Raw genomic sequence first — 20,369 nt, 5'->3', positions numbered from 1 at the left:
TATCTGGTAGCTCTGTTTAAATAATTGAAACTTTTGATCAAAATGTAAAGTGTCAGGTGACAAGAATGAGGTTTCTTTTATACTGAAATTAAATCTGAGTTATTTTATAAAATGCCACACATAATGTGGTTGTGTGTACAGAGCTGTATTTTGAGGATATTCAAGCTAATGAAAGAGTAGTGTGAAGGTTCATAGGATTACATAGGATATTCAGCACAGAAACAGGCCATTTGGTTCAACCAGTCCATGCCAGCATTTATGTAATCAGGCCTCCTCTTTTCCTTCCTTATCTAAATTTATCATTGTAGCACTCTATCCCTTTATCCCTCATATGCTTCACCAACTTCCCCTCTAAACGCATCTTTGCTCCTTACTTAACCTCTTCTTGCACTAGCAAGTTCCAAATTCTCAGCAATCTGGATAATATCTTCTGAATTCCCTATTGGATTTCTTGGTGTCTACCTGATCGTGATGGTCTCTACTTACACTTTTCTCCATTAGAGGAAATGTTCTCTGTATCCAATCTTTCAAAGCCTTTCATAATTTTAAGCACTAATATCGGGTCACCCTCAAGCTTTGTTATTTCAAGAGAAAAAAGATTTTTCTCTGTCAATCATTTCCTGATATGCCCATGCATTTCTGGTATCACCCATTTAAATCTTCCCTATACCATCCCCAGTGTCTCAATACAGGTATATCATAGAATCATTGAATCCTACAGGGCAGAAAGAGGCCATTCGGCCCATTGAGCCTGCACCAAACACAATGCCACCCATGCCCTATTCCCATAACCACATGCATTTACCCTAGCTAGTCCCTCTGACACTAAGGGGCAATTTAGCATGGCCAATCTACCTAACCCACACATCTTTGGACTATGACAGGAAACCAGAAGAAACCCCACAGACATGGGGAGAATGTGCAAATTCCACACAGACAGTGACCCAAACTGGCAATCGAACCCCAGTCTCTGGCACTGTGAGGCAGCAGTGCTAATCACTGCGCCACCGTGTCACTCCTCCCATTTATAACTTTCATAGCTGTTCCATTCTGTCCCTTGAGAAATAAAGCCGAGTGCTTGACCTTTTTATGGCCTTGCTGACATAAGACTGCTTCATAGAAGCATGTCTGAATGGAAGGAAACAATATCAAAAGTTATAGGGAAGGAATTCCCCAGTTGAAGATTTAGACAACTGAAGACACAGCCACCTGTGATGGAGTGATTCAAATCAGGGCGCGCAAGAGGCTAGAATTAGATGAGTGCCGACAACTTGGAGGGTTGTGGAACTGGTTGAGTTAACAGAGATAGGGAGGGATGAGGTCATGGAGACATTTGAAACCAAGGATGAGGATTTTAAAATTAAGATATGACTTGAACTGGAACCAATGTAAACATCAAAGGTGATAGATGAACAGGACTTGACACAAGTTAAGAGGTAGATAGCAGAATTTTGAATGATTTAAGTGTAAATAGAATATGGGAGACCAGCCAGGAGTGCATTGGGATAGCCAAGACTTGTGATAACAAGGACATGAATGTGAGTTTGAGCAGCAGATAATCTGAGAGAGTGTTGAGCTTGGGTGATGTTACACAGGAAAAAGTAGGTGATCTTAGTGATGGTGTGAATACATGGTCAGAAGCTCATCCTGGGTTCAAATCTGACATCAAGGATCCAAGTTGCAAATAGCCTGGTTTAAAATCACACTGTGGGCAGCAAGTGTGCTGGAGTTGATAACTAAGAAATGGAGTTCGGACAGGGACTCAAAACAATGGTTTCAGTCTTCTCAGTATTTTATTGGAAGAAATTTTTGTACTAGATGCCAAATTAGGAATCTGATAATTTAATGACAGTGGAGAATTTTGAAGGAGATGGAGAGTTGGGTGTTCTTTGCATACATGTGAAAACTAATACTCTATTTGAATTACGTCACCGAGGGACAGCATCTAGCTGAAAAACAGGAAGAACCCAGAGACAGGGGGAAGAATGGGAAGAGAAGACACTGGCTTTGATTCGATAGATAAGAATAGAACCATTGAGAGAAACCTTATCAAATGTGCAGAGGAGTCATAAAGGATGAAGGGAGGGGTGAGTCGACGTCAGTTGCAACTAGATTGGAAGAATTCAAACATGGGCTTCCACAAAAGATGGACACAAACTTAGGAGGCAACAAAACATTAAAGTACTTTGGAAAGGAACGGAAGGTTGGAGGTGGGGGTAGTTTGCAAGGACACTGTGAACGTGGATTGTTTTGTTTGATGGTCCTGGAATAGTGAGCATTTTAGCAGATGAAAACCTTTATGTTCTCTTCTGTACAGCAGCCAGATCTGATAATGATGGTGTTACAAAGTGCGTGGTGAGGATAGGGAGGGGGGGCTGTGGAATGGAAAGTGGTGGAATGGGAGAGGGGGTGCTGGTTATAAGATGGTTATGTTTTTAACTGTCTCTTTTAGCTTAAAGTAAAATAAAGCAGGTGATCTCCTACTAACTCTGACAGGACCTAGAGAGATTTAAGACCACTTGCCTTGGGAAATGTAAAAACTGGAACTTGAATTCCAAAGAACAAAAATAAAACAGGAAAACCTTAATTTTCAAAACTGAGAAAGAAATTCCAGGTGGAAAATGAAGTGATGAAATTTGATCTCAACAAAGAAAAGTTTGGATTACACAAATAAAGGAGGTGACAGGAAAACTTGATGATGACTTGGATTTAACCTTGGGTTTTACTTTGGCGGGGAATATTTGATTAGTGCCTAAATTCTGTGCGTAAGGATTGAAATGTATTTTGTGCTTTTTGAGAAAGTTGCTACAAAACAGCAATGGCCAAAAGAAAGCTGGATGGTTTTATTGCAAAGCGTGCGTATGGCAAAGGCATTAGAAGTGTACTCATCTCTGTCAGATATGCAATCTAGTAATGATGATACAGTAAAAACTGCTGTTCTCAATTACAGTGAGTTTGTTCCGGAGGCTTACAGGTAGAAGCTTAGAAACTTAAGGAAGAAAACAGAATGAGACTTTTGTGAAATCAGTTAGAGAAAAGGAAATGATATTTGATAGGTAATATAGATCTACAAAGATTGAACCAGATTTTGAAAATCTTAGGGAAATAATGATAATGGAGGAATTTAAAAACTCCCTTAGGGAATAAGGTTCCACCTAGAAGACCATAAAATTTCTAAGATAATGGCAGCTCTTGTTATGGCTGGTGATTATGAATTGTCTCATAGACATGTAAGTAGCAATAAACTTTTGTTTGCAAACCCGCACAGAAACTGAGAGAGAGATAGAACCATAGAAAATTACAATATAGGCTGCAGTGAGGAAGATATCAGAAATGAAAGGACAGATTCTCCCCTGCCCTGAATAGAAAAAAGACAATGTCAAGGATAAATATGATTCAAAGGAATCAACCTTTGTTTTGGTCATGAATGGACACGTTAAGGCAGATTTTTGGGGATTAGCAGCAATGTGGGTGTAGCTACACCTCAAAAACTGCAGTGGTTCAAGAAGGTAGTTCATCACCATGTTCTGAAAGACAGCTAGCCATAGGCTATAATTGCAGGTGTAGCCAGCAACGCCAACATTCCATAAATTAATAAAAAATGAAGAAAGAGCGAGCAAACAGTGGTAGACATTTCACAACATTCTGCAAAGATATATTCCAATGAAAAAGAAGGAATTTCAGAGAAAGATGTACAATCCTTAGCTGAGAAGGTTAAAGATAACATCAGATTGAAAGTGGTACAAATCCACGAAGATTAGTGATAGGTCAAGATTAGGCAAAAATTAAAAACAAGTAAATACTGACTGAAAAAATGAGGGAGAAATTAGAACATGAGAGACAGCTAGCTAGAAATATGAAAACAGACAGTAATAGTTTATTTTTGTATGCACAAAGGAAACACATAACTGAGTGTTGGTCCTCTGGAAACTGAATCTGGAGAATGAATAATGGGAAATAAGGAAATGACAGAATTGTTAAACAGATATTTGGCCTGGATTTTCACAATGATGAAAAACCTCTCTGCTACTGTGAAAATGGGCAAACTGGCTGAAAATTGGAAGGCCTGCCTTTGAACACCGCACCTACCATTTTCAAAGGAGTGGCAAAGACCCCAGTTTGGGACTTGCTCATCTGCATTTTGTGGAGACAGCAGCCCATATAAAATTGCAGGTGCCTCCGGTCATTTCAGATTTCAGTAGCCACGAGATATCATTTAAAAATGCAAGGTCTCCTACTTTATTTAGATGGATATAAAGGGAATGTTTTGCTCTCAGTGGGACATTAATTTGTGAAATTCTCTTCTCCAGAGAACAATGGAAGCAGGATTATTCAATACTTTTCAAGTTGCATTAGATCGATTCCTGATAAACAAGGGAATCAAAGAGTATAGGGATTAGGCAGGAAAGTGAAATTGAGACCACTTGGGGAAGTGGTGGTGAAGTGGTATTGGTGCTGGACTAGTAATCCAGAGACCTAGAGTAATGCTCTGGTGAGCTGGACTTGAATCCACTATGGTATATGGCAAAATTTGAATTCAAAACCTTTTGGATTAAAAGTCTCATAATGATCGTGAAACCATTGTTGATTGTCATAAAAATCCATAATGTCCATTTAGACAAGGAAATCTTCCATTCTTACCTGGTCAGATCTATATGTGACTCCAGACTCACTGCAAAGACACTCAGATGAGGGCAATTAGGGCTGGAAAGAATGCTGGCCCAGCCAGCAACACCCATATCCTGTGAATGAATTTTTTAAAAGATCAGGTCTTATCAACTGGTGGAGCAGGCCGCAAGGGCCTAATGACCTACTGCTCCTAATTTGTATGTATGTACATATGATTGTTCATATATTCCATAGGATCTAAATTTCTAAGATTTTTTTTTAAATAAATTCAAAGGATGTGTGCATCACTGGCTTGGCCAACATTTATTTACCATCCCTTATTGTCCTTGAGAAGGTTGAGCACAGAGTGGGGTAAATGGGTGTTTTTCTGGTTGGTGATCAGTGACCAGGAGTGTGCTTCAGGGATGAGTGTTGGGACTGCAATAGATGATTTGGAGTTGGGGACCAAATATAATATGTCAGAGTTTGCAGATGACACAAAAATGAGTGGTAGAACAAAGTGTGCAGAGGACACTGAAAGTCTGCAAAGGGATATAGATAGTTTAAGTGAGCGAGCAAAGGTCTGACAGCTGGAGTACAATGTTGGTAAAGGTGAGGTCATCCATTTTGGTAGGAATAACAGCAAAATAGACTATTATTTAAATAGTAAAAAATTTGCAGCATGTTGTTGTCCAGAGGGACCTGGGTGTCCTTGTGCATGAATCGCAAAAGGTTGGTTTGCAGGTGCAGCGGGTAATTAAGAAGGCAAATGGAATTTAGTCCTTCATTGCTAGAGGGATGGAGTTTAAAAACAGGGAGGTTATGTTGCAGTTGTCTGAAGTGCTGGTGAGGCCACTCTTGAAGTATTGTTTACAGTTTAGGTCTCCTTATTTGAGAAAGGATATACTGGCACTGGTGGGGGTGCAGGGGAGATTCACTGGGTTGATTCTGGAGTTGAAAGGGTTGGCTTATGAAGAAAGACTAAGTATTCTAGGACTATACTTATTCGGATTTAGATGAATGAGGGGGGATCTTATAGAAGCATCCAACATTATGAAGGGAATAGATAAGATACAGATAAGGAGGTTGTTTCCACTGGCTGGTGAAACTAGAACTAGGAGGCATAGCCTCAAAATAAAGGGGAGCAGATATGGAACTGAGTTGAGGAGGAACTTCTTTATCCAAAGGGTTGTGCATATGTGGAATTCCCTGCCCAGTGAAGCTTTTGAGGCTACCTCATTGAATGTTTTTAAGCAAAGATAGATACACTTTTGAACAGTAAAGGAATTTATAGTGAGCGGGTGGGTAAGTAGAGCTGAGTCAGCAATGATCTTATCGAATGGCGGAGCAGGCTTGAGGGGCTAGATGGCCTATTCCTGCTCCTAGTTCTTATGTTCTTGCTTATGTTCTTAAGGTGTTGGTGAGCTGCCTTCTTGAACCGCTGTAGTTCCTGTGGTGCAGGTTCATCCACAGTGCAGTTAGGGAAAAAATTCCAAGACTTTGACCTAGTGACAGTGAAGGAAAAGAGACATATTTTCAAATTGGGATGATGAGTGGCTTGGTGAGGAACCGCTAGGTGGTGGCATCCCATGTACCTGCTACCCTTGTCTTTCTGGGTGGTAATAGCCATGGGTTTGGAAGGTGCTGTCTAAGGAGCCTTTGTGAGTTGATGCAGTGCATGGTATACACTGCTGCATTGATGGTGGAGGGAATGAATGTTTATGGATGGGGTGCAATCAAGCTGGCTGCTTTGTCCTGGATGGCATCAAGCTTCTTGAGTGTTGTTAGAGCTCCATTGATTTAGGGAAGTGGACAAAACTGCATCGTATCCAGGCATATGCCTTGTAGATTGAGGAGAGGCTACATAAGATTCCTAACCTCTGACCTACATTGGCAGTCACAATATTTACATGGCTCATCTAGTTAAGTTTCTGGTTAATGATACCGCCCCCCCCCCTCCCCCGCCCCCCAAGATATTGATAATGTGAGATTCAGTGATGACAATGCCATTAAGTGTCATGAGGTGATGGTTAGATTATTTTGTGTTTGAGATGGTCATTGCCTGGCACTTGTGTGCATGAATGTTATTTGTCACTTGACAGCCCAAATCTGGATATTGTCCAGGTCTTGCTGCATTTGGATATGAACTGTTTCAGTGTCTGAGGAATTGCAAATGATATTGAACATTGTGCAGTCATCATCAGCGAATATCCCCACTTCTGACCTTAAAGAAAGAGAAGCCACTAAGGCTATGGTCTTGGCCATACCCCTGAGGATCTCCTGCAGTAATGTCTTGGAGCTGAGATGATTGACATCTAACAAGCATAATCATCTTCCTTTGTGATAGTTATGACTCCAACCAATGGAGAGTCTTTCCCTTTGTCCCATTGACTCCAATTACATTAGGACTCCTTGATGCCATACTCAGTCAAACAGGACCTTGATGTTAAGGGCAGTCATCCCCATTTCAACTCTGGAGTTCAGCTCTTTTGTCCATACTTGAACCAAAATTGTAATGAGGTCAGGAGCTGAGTGATCCTGGCAACATCAAAACTGACCATCAGTGAGTAGGCTATTGCTAAGCAAGTGTTGGCTAATAGCACTGTTGATGACGCCTTCCAAATCTCTACTGATGATTGATACTGTGAGATTCAGTGATGACAATGCCATTGAATGCTATGAGATGATAGTTAGATTATTTTAGAGATGGTCATTGTCTGACATTTGTGTGACGTGAATGTTATTTGCCACTTGATTTTGGGCAGCATGGTGGCACAGCAGTTAGCACTGCTGCCTCACAGTGCCAGGGGATTCGGTTTGATTCCCGCCTCAGGTGACTGTCTGTGTGGAGTTTGTACATTCTCCCTGTGTCCGCATGGGTTTCCTCGGGGTGCTCTAGTTTCCTCCCACACACCAAAGATGTGTGGGTTAGGTTGATTGGCTATGCTAAATTGACCTTAGTGTCAGTGGGACGAGCAGGGTAAATATGTGGGATTACGGGAATAGGGCCTGGGTGGGATTGTGGTCAGTGCAGGCTTAATGGACCACATGGCCTCCTTTTGCACTGTGGGAATTCAATGATTCTATGATTCAATTCTATGAACGAGAGTACACCAATGGAGCAGTAATTGGTTGGGTTGAACTTGTCCCGTTTTTGTGTACAAAACATACCTGGAAAATTTCCCACATTGCTGGAGGTGAGTGTCTGATGTAGCTATACTGGGACAGCTTGGCTGGCAAGATGTGGAGCATAGATCTTCACTACTATTGTTGGAATGTTGTCAGAGACCATAGCCTTTGTAGTATCCAATGTGTTCAACCATTTCTTGGTATCACGTGGAGTGAATCAGATTGGCTGAAGACTGGCATCTTTGATGCTGGAGACTTCAGGAGGAGGCCAAGATGGATTGGCACTTCTGGCTGAAGATTGTTGCGAATGCTTCAGTGCTTATCTTTTGCAAAGATGCACTACAGTCTTCCATCAATGAGGGTGGGGATATCTGTGGAGTCTGTTCCTCCAGTCAGTTGTTTCATTGTCCACCACCATTCAGGATCAGCTGTCTCGGGTCACTGTCTGCGTGGAGACTGCACCGTCTTCCCATATCTGTGTGGGTTTCCCCTGGGTGCTCCGGTTTCCTCCTACACTCCAAAGATGTGTGGATTAGGTGGATTGGCCATGCTAAATTGCCCCTTCATGTCACATGGGCTAGTAAGATAAATATGTGGGGTTACAGGGATAGGGCCTGGGTGGTATTGTGGTCAGTGCAGATTCAGTGAGCCAAATGGCCTCCTTCTGCACTGGGGCTTGTTTGTGGCAGGGTTGCAGAGCTTATGTCTGATCTATTGGTTGTGGTATCGCTTTCATGGTGGCGTAATAGTGAGCACTGCTGTCTCACAGTGCCAGAGACCCAGGTTCAATTCCCAGCTTGGGTCACTGTCTGTGTGGAGTTTGCATGTTCTCTCTGTGTATGTGTGGGTTTCCCTTGAGTGCTGTGGTTTCCTCCCACAGTTCGAAAGACATGCTGGCTAGGTATTGGCCATGCTAAATTCTACCTCTAGTGTGGCGACTAGGGGTCTTTCACAATAACTTCATTGCAGTGTTAATATAAACCTTCTTGTGACTAATAAATAAACTTTAAAACTTTAAACTACTTGCTGTTTATACTGTTTGGCATGCAAGTTGTCCTGTGTGTAGTCTCACCAAGTTGACACCTCATCTTTCCAAACGTCTGATGCTTGCCCTCCTGCACTCTTCATTGAACAAGGGTTGATTTCCTGGTTTGGTAGTAATTGTAGCGTGGGGGATGTGTCAAGCCATGAGATTACAGATTGTGATGAAGTATAATCCTGCTGCTACTGATGGCCTGGATGCCTCATGGATACCCAGTCTTGAGTTGCTAGATCTGTTGGAAATCTGTCCCATTTAGCACAGTGGTAGTGCTTTGAGTGGTGTGTTGAACTTTAAGAAATTTGAATTCTCAAACATCAGCTAAAATAACAGGTATGAAATTGCTGCTGAGCTTGTTCATTATGGTCAATAATTTGAGTTTGAAAGTGTTGTCAGGCAATCATATAGCTCTTCATATAGAGTAAATGAAGTATATTATTCAGTTTTGTCTCAATTTTAAAACTTGGGTTTTCAATTTGGGCTGCATGTGGAGATGTTTGTTATCCTTTGCTTGAGAAGTTTGAGTTATGCCTTTGCTCAATTCCCAATCTCAATTCTTACAAGACAGCAGAACTCAGGAGAAGCATAATCTAGACATTCACAACCACTTTGAGGTGACAATGATCTTGGTATCCTTTTCAGGGTTAATATTAAAGGTTAATAGGATATATAACATGATAAAATCTGGAACACAGCTCAGCAAATATGATAAATCTATGGTAAAACAACATTTTGAACTGTGTGAAAAGAATAATATATGCTTTATTGGTTAGTTTGGCTACATTTATAAATATCTAGTCTAGTTTGAATTCATATCTCTCTTTAAAAATACAAATTAGTAATGAAGAATGCATTTTCAATATTCTGTCTTATCATTAGCAATATGAACAATGATTCCATTATTTATTTTTATCAAGCCCTGAGGCTACAAATGTCTTCATTTAGAGATAACAAAATAATTTTAATAATAAGCAATTATTTTCATATTTGGAGTTCTATTGGGGTTAGATATCTGAAACTGTGGTAATGGCTCTGTAATGATCTTGTTGTTGGTATCTTGTCCTGTATTTGCTTCCAGGTTGTCAATGCAAATGGAAGGCAGGAGATGTGTTCTTGTTGTCTGCTGTTTGAAGGATCTTTGCTTTCTGGTTTACAAGATCATGAACAGTCTTTGATTTTCATTAACCCATATATTTGAAGATATAGTTAAAAATTAAAAATCTAAAACACTTCTCATCTTAGTTCTTGAGGACTTGAACTTTGAATATCTAATTATTTTATCTTGGATAGTAAAACTATCAAGATCAAAGAATAGTAGCTAAGTTCCTGTTGCTCAGCAGTACAATTGAGGGGAATAATTTATTTAATTTTATTTAAGTACAGTGAAAGAGAAGGCTAGATAAGTGTAGATTATCTTCAGAGGTGAAAATCTCATGTTCTGGACCTTGAGAAAGCATATCATGGTTACTTCAAATGTCTTTTGAGCAGTGCAGTCAATGTTTCCTGAAGGAGAAATCAGTTCCATTATGTAACTACCAATAGAACTAAGCCATCAGCAGTACTTTGTTCATTAACCCTTTCATTAGATAAAAACTTTGCTGAATAGTGTTTTATCAAGGACCTTTAAATGACAGATTCCTTCTGAAGATGAAGTGATGCAGGTACAGGTCCTTTTAGGGTTGTGAGTTTGCAACCCATTATCCTGGTACCACTGAATGAAACATTTGTGGAAAAGAAAGAAGTGAAAGCATTTTATCCATTTCTGGGGTGTGCAATCTATGCACTGAAAAATAAGCAATGCAGTATCCCTACATACATAATAAATTCAATTTATAATAAATCACAGTGAGGATTGAAAAGTAATTCAGATAAATATGTCCCTTTTGGAGTGATATTTAGGTGCAAATGAAAGATGTCCCTTTTTTTTTCTGAAACACCAAACGTACTTTCATTCCTAAATTTGTAAACTTTTTCAACACTGGCAAAGTGTATTATTTGTCCAGAAGCACTTCCTTACAGTTCTAAAGCATGTTCTCCATGATCCAAGTTCAACATTTCTTAAATGGACCTGGATTTGCCATTGCAGGGCAACGAATGGCATCCATCATTACTTGGAGTTATTCTTACCCATTTTTGATGATGTTTTGCATCATTAGTTGCTGAAAGTGTGAGATGTTAGCATCACAGCAAAGGAAACAGGCTTCTAGGACTTCAGTGAACAGAGCAAACAACTTGTGCATCTCCTTCACCGATAAGATTGGTGAAATTAATAGTGCAAGGACTGAAAAAGAAGTGTAGATTAGAGTGTGTGAATTCAATGCCAAATTGGAATTAGACTAAAACATAAAGGCTAGGATTCTCCCAAAAAAAGTCTGCTTAGAAACTGGAATAAATCCTGCTGAAATTTTAGTGGCATTTTCAAAATAAAACTCCCACACTCTGCGCATCACAGCGTGAATCACAATAAAATCAGTGGTGGGGCCTATTCCCACTGGAGACGCTGGCAGCATAGAGCTGAGTGGGCCACTATGCACGTGCTGACCTGTCAGAGCAGAGATCAGGGCATGTGCAGTGGCCCCGCACTGCCAACCTTCCAATCGCTGGCCAGCACAGCAACCCTGCATAGCTGGCCATATGACCTCGACCCCCCCCCCCCCCCCCCCCCCCAATCCCCCCTATCGCTTGCTGGATATCTCTGGGCTAGCTCCAGTCTCCACTCAACATTCCCAGTTCCTTCTCCTCACCCCGATGGTCAGCCCCAATTGCTGTCCACCCTCCCTCTGTCAGAAGGGCAGTGGGACTCCCCACCCCTATTGATCTCTATCCCACAGGCCCCCTCCAGCAGGCTCAACCCCTTGGCACTGCCTGATACCCAGCAGCAATGCCAAGTTGCCCCCTGGACATTGCCACTTTACCCCTTGGGCAGTGCAAGGCTGGCAATGACCAGGGGGCACCCCCTTACCCCCAACCGGCTGAGGGGGCTCCAAGGCCTCCCTTCACTCCAGTGAGGTCAGAAAGTAATGGGGAGCTGTTGTAAGCCCCACTGAAGTGAACCATTTCCAGCAGGGGGAAGAGGTTAGTGGGCCTGGAGACTTCAGTCCCAGGTCTGCTAATAAGATGTAAATCAGGATTTAAATATCTTAACCTGCACCATGCTAGAAATTGGCGCGGAGCTGGCACTGCCAGAAATCCAGTGGCAGAGATGTGCGAAGGCAATGACGCCCAGTGGGAAGCCTGTTAAACGATCTCCGCTTGTGCCTCCCTGCCCTCTGCACTGCTAGAGCAGCGCAACAGGCTGGGAGAATCATCCCCAACAAGAGGCAGGGAAAGGTTGGATTAAGAAGAGATGAGAAAACAGATATTTTTCTTTAAACTTTGATTTCAAGTTTTGCATTTTAAAAATCTCCAACAACAAAATCTGAAGGACTGAATCACCATACTTGTAATAGCTAATTTTCAATGCCAGAGAGGTTGTTAATTCGCACTGGTCCTGTCCTTTACGGACTGAGTCAGAAATAGACAAAACTTAACTTTCTATAGTGAGTTTAGTTTGTAGCTACCATGCAAGAATAGCAAGCTCATGCCATTCAGTGCATTTTAATGGTGAGTCAGGGAATGAGATGTAATTTTCATGCAGCTAATGACAGATCAGATCTTGGACAACAATGTTGAGATTTCTGAGTTTACCCACATATCTATCACTTATCTGCAATTGCTATACCAACTGTATTTTATTGATTGTAAAGCACAGTAGGATGAGCTGAGATTGGAAAGGCACTAAAGAAATGCAAATGTTATTGAACAATGTATGTCACTGTTGTCATGATACCCTCATGGCTGAAAAAGGGACTTTGCACAATGGTTTGCTGGTTAATTTCCTGTTTTTTTTTCACTAAAGCAACATATTATTTGTTTCTGATCAATGTTGATGAAATAAGAAATATTTTCTTGTCAAACATCTATCATCTGTAGTTGCAGCCTGAGAGAATTTGGCAAAATAGGTGCCTTCTGTGTCTTCAAGATACTAGTTTCTTGTCTAATTATGTGGATCAGAGAAACAAAGAAATAATTTGCAGATAAGTGCAAAATCTGCAATTAAAAGCTAAAGATGAAATTGATCCACATTGTAAATTTGGCTTGGTTTACTTGTTTGAGTGTTACTGCTAATTTTGACAACAGATAAATTTGCAACTTTAAAGAAAATAATTTGGTTTAACTGAAGATTCTTGTTTAATTTTTTTTTGTAACTCACTCACTAAAAGTCCTCAAGGCCAGAACATACCCAGTTCATTTTGAGAGTAATTTTAACCTATCCACCTTGTGGAAACCAAACAGATTGGTTACTTTTTATTTTTCACTGATAGCAATGAAATGTAGCATTGGGTAGAGTGTGAAACAGATGCTAACAAAATCCTCCCAATTTTCTGCTGGGCAGGTTAGGTTAAAATTCATCACATGCATCAGAACCAACCTTGGGAAGAGACTAAAAAGCAGAATCAAATTAATTTAAACCAGCAGTTAAATCATAATACAGTGTCAATTATGGTTAATGGACTGCACAGATTTTGTCAAATTCATACTTTTACAGAAGCTTGTGAAGAAATGTTTTAGAATGAGTTTCTGCTGCTGTTCTCATGCGTATCTTTTTGCAGTTTTGAAACTACCACGTTCCTTCATGAATATACAATTTGAAGCTTCCCTCGAATGCTTTACTGGCTTTGATGTGAAATATTGAAAACCCATCATCTTAATTCTAGGTGAAGATTACAGCTCAGGTGGTCATTCTGAAGTAAACTGTTGTTATTTGTAACTCAAACTGCTATTTTGGTTACATTATCTGCCATGTTCTTTCACATGAATCATAGTCGTCAACTCTCTAGAGAATATTATCAAGACTTCCAATCAAAGTCTCAACAGACAGGTACAAAATGCTCTGCTCCCAGAGGATCTAAAGGGAAGCAACAGCCTTGTGCTACTTTTACAGATTGCTGTAGGGTGCTTTTTCTGTTCAAATTGGAGATACTTTTACAAGCAGCTGTGAATCTAAAGTTTCAGATCTGTTTTGCACTCCTTTAAAATCCATGACAGTAGAATATTGTTGATTGTATCTGAGCACAAATGAACCTAATGTTTCTATTGTGGATACCAGACAAACTGATACTTTAACAGATCACTGTACTAAATGACTATAGTGTCTTCTTGTGGGAAAATACTATGAGAATTTTGTAATGAACTGGTTTACTTGTCTTTCCCGATTGATGCAAAGCAAACTGCAAGTTGTACTTTAAGTTTATTTGCTCAATAGTTAACACTTACTTCAGTTCTTAAAATTTATTAACTGGAATATAATTATATATGCAGTTAATACCTTTGTTAACACCAAGCTGTTGGCATAGAATATTGCTTGTGGTGCTTGCTGTAAAGATGTATGCCTGGTAAATCCTGCAAGTACATTGTCTGAAAACTTGGAGATTGAAGTAATAATTTCCCTTAACTCAGAAAGTATAAAAGAGTAAATGGCCCCTGTGCAAGATGACTATAGACATGCCAGGTTGTGTGATTTAATCAAACTTTAAGAATTATTAATATATATGCACTGCAGACAAATTGAAGTTATCAATATGATACTAAGTTGTAGAATAAAATGAGAGTAATTGCCCTTTTATCCTGTGGTATTGCTTTTTGTCAGTAGGTGTCACTAGGAGAATTTCCCACACAATTTTGACAAATTCATTCAATAGTGATTTTTTTTCCTTCAGTTTTTTTTACTATTTTGGTATTTTGTCTTACTTTTGAAGACTCTTTTTAACTCTGCTTTTTGTTTCTTTTTCATTATGATTTTAAAAAATAGTTGCATTCTCTGACACATGAACATACAATTGCAAATTCAGTTTTTCTCTGATGAGATCACAAAGTCATGTGCTGAAAGGTCAATTATGATTGGGCATTGAACTGGTCAACTGATGCTTAGTCATTGGCATACTAATCATAGGCATACTTTGATAAACAACCATCGTTCTCATGCGAGAGAAACACAGTTAACATTTTGGGTCTGTGACCTTTCTTCACAACACAGACCCAAAATGTTAACTGTTTCCCTTTCCATAGATGCCATCAGACTGCTGGGTGTTTCCAGCATATTCTGTTTTTTATTTCAGATTTACAGCGCCAACAGTATTTTTGTTTTTGCATTATTCACGTGATCCTGCCCAGGGAGGTCAGAGGGTTGAACAGCTCGAGAGAAGTGCAGAACGATGCCAAAGCACAGGTTCAATCCCTGGATCAACTGTGGTAGTTCATGGAGGCCTGCCTTCTTGTCTTACCCATAAGGATGTGGAGTGGTGCTGCTCAAGTTATACAATCACTTCTCTCTCTCTCTCTCTCTCTCACACACACATACAGAGAGCGATGCTTTTAATCCCTTGTGGACTATGGCTAATTACCAATTACTATGATCCTGTCTCAATGCTGTGACCTATTATTATAGTATAATGTTGAAATGTTTGTTTGGTAAGATATTTGGTAGAACTGATTATTGCTTCGGCAACAGTATTCATGGTGATTGTTCTACAAGATTTGCTTTGAGTCCATAATTTTTGCAATCTGCTGTGAAGTGGGTGTTTTTTTTGATGATAGATTCAAAGTCAAGTTAATTTACAAATCCACCTTCTTATTGATTTTGCTATTGGACATCTTGCAGGTGAGAAAGCTTTTGCACATGTTGTAGGTATATTTTATAAGAAAGTACCATAGCTCTGAAATCACCTAACTTCTGGTCAGCATCTTGTTGAACTTGGGCCCTCATTTTCTATCTTTCCTGGCATTGTGGGGAGGTGATGTTGGCTCATGTCTTATTTCCTTTCATTAGCCTCAGATACCTCAATAGTAAAGCCTCTGAAATCTTTAGATTTAAAAATGGTCCTGAGAATGTCTAGAAACTACTGGTAATGAACTAGAGTGCTACTGTGCTGAAACAACCGGCACAATCATTCAAATTGTTCAACAGGGCTCAGAGACTGTGGGATCTTCCACAGAGCACTGTGGCTAACCATGCCATTTCTTTGAGAAACATCTCTCTCAATCACATTTTGAATGATTTCTATAATTTTATCTTGCAGAAGCTCCGCCATCATTTTCTATTCAATTACACTTTTAGGTCTGTTCAACCATTACATCTTTTGATTTGATTCTGCTGTATTGCATTCAGATGTTTGGAATTTGTTATATTCATACCTGTTTGTGTGAGTTTCAAGGTTTTTCCTTCAATTAAACAAATCTTTTAACATATATTGTTAGGACAAATAACTAGCCCTAGTTATGAAATTGAATAGATTCGGCCTGTGCTCATTGGAGTTTAGAAGGCTGATGGGGGATCTTATAGAGACATATAAGATAACGAAGGGGCTAGACAGGGTAGAGGCAGAGAGATTGTTTCCATTTACAAAAGGAACAAGAACTAGAGGGCACAGCCTCAAAATAAGGGGGAGTCAATTTAGAACAGAGTTAAGGAGGAACTTCTTAGTGAATCTTTGGAATTTTCTGCCCATTGAAGCAGTGGAGGCTACCTTGTTAAATGTGTTTAAGTCACAGGTAGATAGATTTCTGATCAATAAGGAAATTAAGGGTTATGGGGAACAGGCGGGTAAGTGGAACTGAGCCACTATCAGATCAGCCATGATCTCATTGAATGGCGGGGCAGGCTCGAGGGACTAGATGGCCTACTCCTGCTCCTATTTCTTATGTTCTTATTAAATAATGGTTACAAAGCAATGGGAATGGTCCAGATTACACTTCCAAAATCGTATTGTTAATTTGCTCTTTTATGGTCAAAATATAGTAATTTCTTTGGAATTTTACATAGTTTTCGTCTCCACATTTAAAAAAGATTACACTTGCATAGGAAGTAGTACAGTGAAGGTTCACTAAATTGGTCTTGGGGTGAGTGGGTTGTTCTAAGATGAGAGGCTGAATAAATTGGGCTAAAATTCTCTACTGTTTAGAAGAATGAAAGGTGATCTCATTGAAACTTACAGAATTGTGAAGAAGCTTGATAGGGTAGACTCTGCAAAATTGTTTCTGCTGGCCGGTGAATTTAAAACATGGGGGCACAGTCTCAGGATAAGGGGCTGATCATTTAGGACTGAGATGAGGATAGATTACTTCATTCAAAGGATTGTGACTCTTTGGAATTCTGTACCCCAGAGGATTGTGGATACTTCATTGTTGAGTAAATTTAAAGCTGAGATAGATGGATCTTTGGCCTTTCATGTGTCAAGAAGTATGGGGAGTGAGCAAGTAAGTGAAGCTAAAACCTCAAGATCAGACATGATTATATTAAATGGCAGAGCAGGTTCAACAAGCAGTATGGTCTACTCCTGCTCCTATTTATTATGGCCTTTCTATTTCCTATTCTTGAACTACCAATAACTTTCAAAATAAATACCATACATTTTTTGTGGAAAATTTGACCATAACAATGAGAGGAGAAATGACCATTCTGAGACTGGTTTATTGGGCCTAAAAAACTTAGTAATAATTTCCCTCTCCCCACTTTGGTAATCATTACCATTTTTAGAACTAAGTATTTTAGATCTTCAGAAGTATTGGAGAATTATCATTTACCAAACTGATAAATATTAAATTGAATCTGATGTGTTGCATTATTGTCTTATTTATGAATACATGAGCTTTCAGCCCTACTTGTGACTTTGAGAAAATCAGGAACTGGTATATCAATATGTCAGTTTACGTACTGCATATAAGCAGTAGGTTCCAGCAAGGTCAACTTAAAATCCTCCTGCATCAACCAAGATCAGCTGCTTCCCCAGTCCTGTTGCAGAAAATTACAAGAAGTTTGAGAAGTGCTGGGTTTTGATTCTTAAAGAGATTATAGCAGTGTGAGATTATTCTTCCTTCCTCTTGTAGCAACTGTCGTTCATGCACAAATGACAGTACATTACCATGATGGCTGCTTTTCATCCATGAATCAAGAGAGCCAGTATTGGAAAGACAGTCAACCCCTAAGAACATTGCAACTGACTGAAACCGTTCTCACCTGATAACGTTACATTAATATTTGACAGCAAAGGTCACTTGATACTATCAAGAGGAAGAGCTCTGGCTGATTTTCCCACTTCTAATCTCTTGATAAATGCAGCAACTGCACATTTCTTATGACTGAGATTGGCCAATTCAGTACAAATTCGGAAGGGTCAAACCTGAGATCTTTCATATTTGCATGACTCCATATACCACCTTGTCAGATAGTGCATCAGGGTAGCAGTGACTTGATATTGTTTAAGCTTTTTTGTTTCAGCTGAAACTCCTTGCACTTTGTAACTGTCCTAAACTAATAGTAACCCTGATAGAGTTGTCTATCTACACCAATTCACTGAAAAAAATTGGGGTGAGCAAAAGCGCCAAATACAACACCTGGATTGCAAACAGTCTTGAGCTGCACATTAGTCTTGGATTCCATCCATCCACCAACACAAAGGCACTTTTGCTAATATGAGCACAAATTTCATTTGGAGCAGTTATGAATATGTTAAACCATTATTCTTACAGCAATTGAGTCAGGACACTGGACTCATTCAAGGAGCAGCTTGATGTTGTCATTAATGATGATAAGGCTGATGTTCTGGAAGGGTGAGATTAAGTTAACTGAAAGACTGCCTTTATCCAAGCTTGTCTCATAATCTTGCTGTTCAGCAAAAAATTTAAAATAAGACCAACATTAAACTTTGTAGCACTGACTTGTCGCATTATTCATATGGTTCACTTTCTTACTTATCACAGGCAGGCAACCTCTTGTTTCTTAATAAGTGTCTGAGACAGCTCTGAATTCTGTGGCATATCAGTGAGAAGTAAATCACCAAATTTTAATAATTCCAGTAGATTGAAATCTGAAATTTATTGGGTTTCAAGGTAATGTGTATAAATCATTCAAGCTAATATCATCAAAGACCCCAGAGAAAATATTCATTTGCAGTTTGTTTCTTTCGAACACATTACAGATCAACTTTGACAATGACGGATTTCTTTGAATTTACCCATCATTACAATTTCACAGGCTTTCCATATACAGCAGACAGGCCTGGTCAATATAAGTTTTTTATTGTTTTGGAGTGGGGGTCGAGGTTGAGGGGAAAGTTTGTCCAAGTTACTAAGAGAGGGAAAAAAAAACAGATGTTTCAATTGTTTGAAAGCAAGCTTCATTCTTAATCCATGAAGTCAGTGAATGAAAAGCCTGCATGAATATAAAGCAGAAGATGACATTCAATACCATGTGGAGTCCCAGTATGTCTTTTCAGCCTTGATTCCCATTCCAATGGCTGCAATTTTGATTGGCTGCACCCAAGGTAAGAAGACCAGCTTGCCAGTTTGGGGGCTACCCCAAATAGATCTAGAATTTTTAGTTACAAAGAAGCTGTTAATCCCCCACAGTGAAGCTAGCAGTAAGCAAAAGATTCCTACAGGGATAAGACAAAGTACGCAGCTAAGCAGCTCAGCAACTATAGCTCAGCACTTTACTTGCCTGAACATGCATTGGTTAACATCATGGTCTTCAAACGCTTGTAGGCCCCATGCTGTTACCAGGTGTTAGGTTTTGTCCAATCCAGACAGTATAACACTAGAAGTTTTTTAGCAGTCTTATACCATTGTTTGCAACTTAAAAATCCTAGTGCATGTGACATTATTTTGGGATGCTCAGCTTGTGACTGTCCTTACTGAAGAAAAGTACAAAGTGTAAAATACCAGAACAATCTTGTTACTGTAGAAGCTGTCAAGCTATGTCAGGCCACGGAGATGTACAGGCAGCTGTTCTCAATCACAGACAACCGAAAGTTGTCCAAACTGTTGTGTAACATTTGGGAAATACTGAAGAAAAAATTTGAAGCTTACCTTATGGCTGGCAGGTCATATTATTGTCTCCTGGAAGCTTTTCTGGTAATGCAGGCCAATGATTAGGATTTGATTACTGGTTCTCTCAGCAATTTATAGAAAATGAATGGCTGACAGACAAGGAAATGGACTGCAGAAAGCCTGTGAAATTGTAATGATGGGTTAGAGTGTCTATATAAGGGTGCAGTATGTGTGCCTAAGTCATATAAAAACATAGCAGATCGGCAGTATGCTCTATTATTTGATAGAGTGGATAATGTGAGAAAGCTCAGACAAAAATGAAAAGAATGGGATAAAATCCAGGATTAATTGTAGTACCACACTTCTGTAGGTTATCATGGTTCAGTAAAGTAACTGATTTCCTTTGAGAGAATTTTGTTGTAGAATGTTGGTGATAATTACTTTGATTTCACTGTACTTGTGATGATATTTTTGATAATCTGTTAAACTGTAGACTAAAAAACTAAATTATTGAAAACATGTATTTTTACTTTTATATGTTTATGAATTTGATTCTCTTAGTAGTAAATTAACTATTTAAGCCACATATATATGTATATGTACTGCAGTTAATACCTATGGTTTTCAATATTAAGTAATATTTTGATATCCACAATGTTTAATGTGTATTGCCATTGTTAAAGCATATAGTTACATTGAGGAAAGGCATCGTAAAATCAAAGATACA

The sequence above is a fragment of the Carcharhinus amblyrhynchos genome, chromosome 3 (genome assembly GCF_965287045.1).
Source record: "Carcharhinus amblyrhynchos chromosome 3, sCarAmb.v2.hapA, whole genome shotgun sequence".
Lineage (NCBI taxonomy): Eukaryota > Metazoa > Chordata > Chondrichthyes > Carcharhiniformes > Carcharhinidae > Carcharhinus > Carcharhinus amblyrhynchos.
This window is presented reverse-complemented; position numbering follows the sequence as displayed.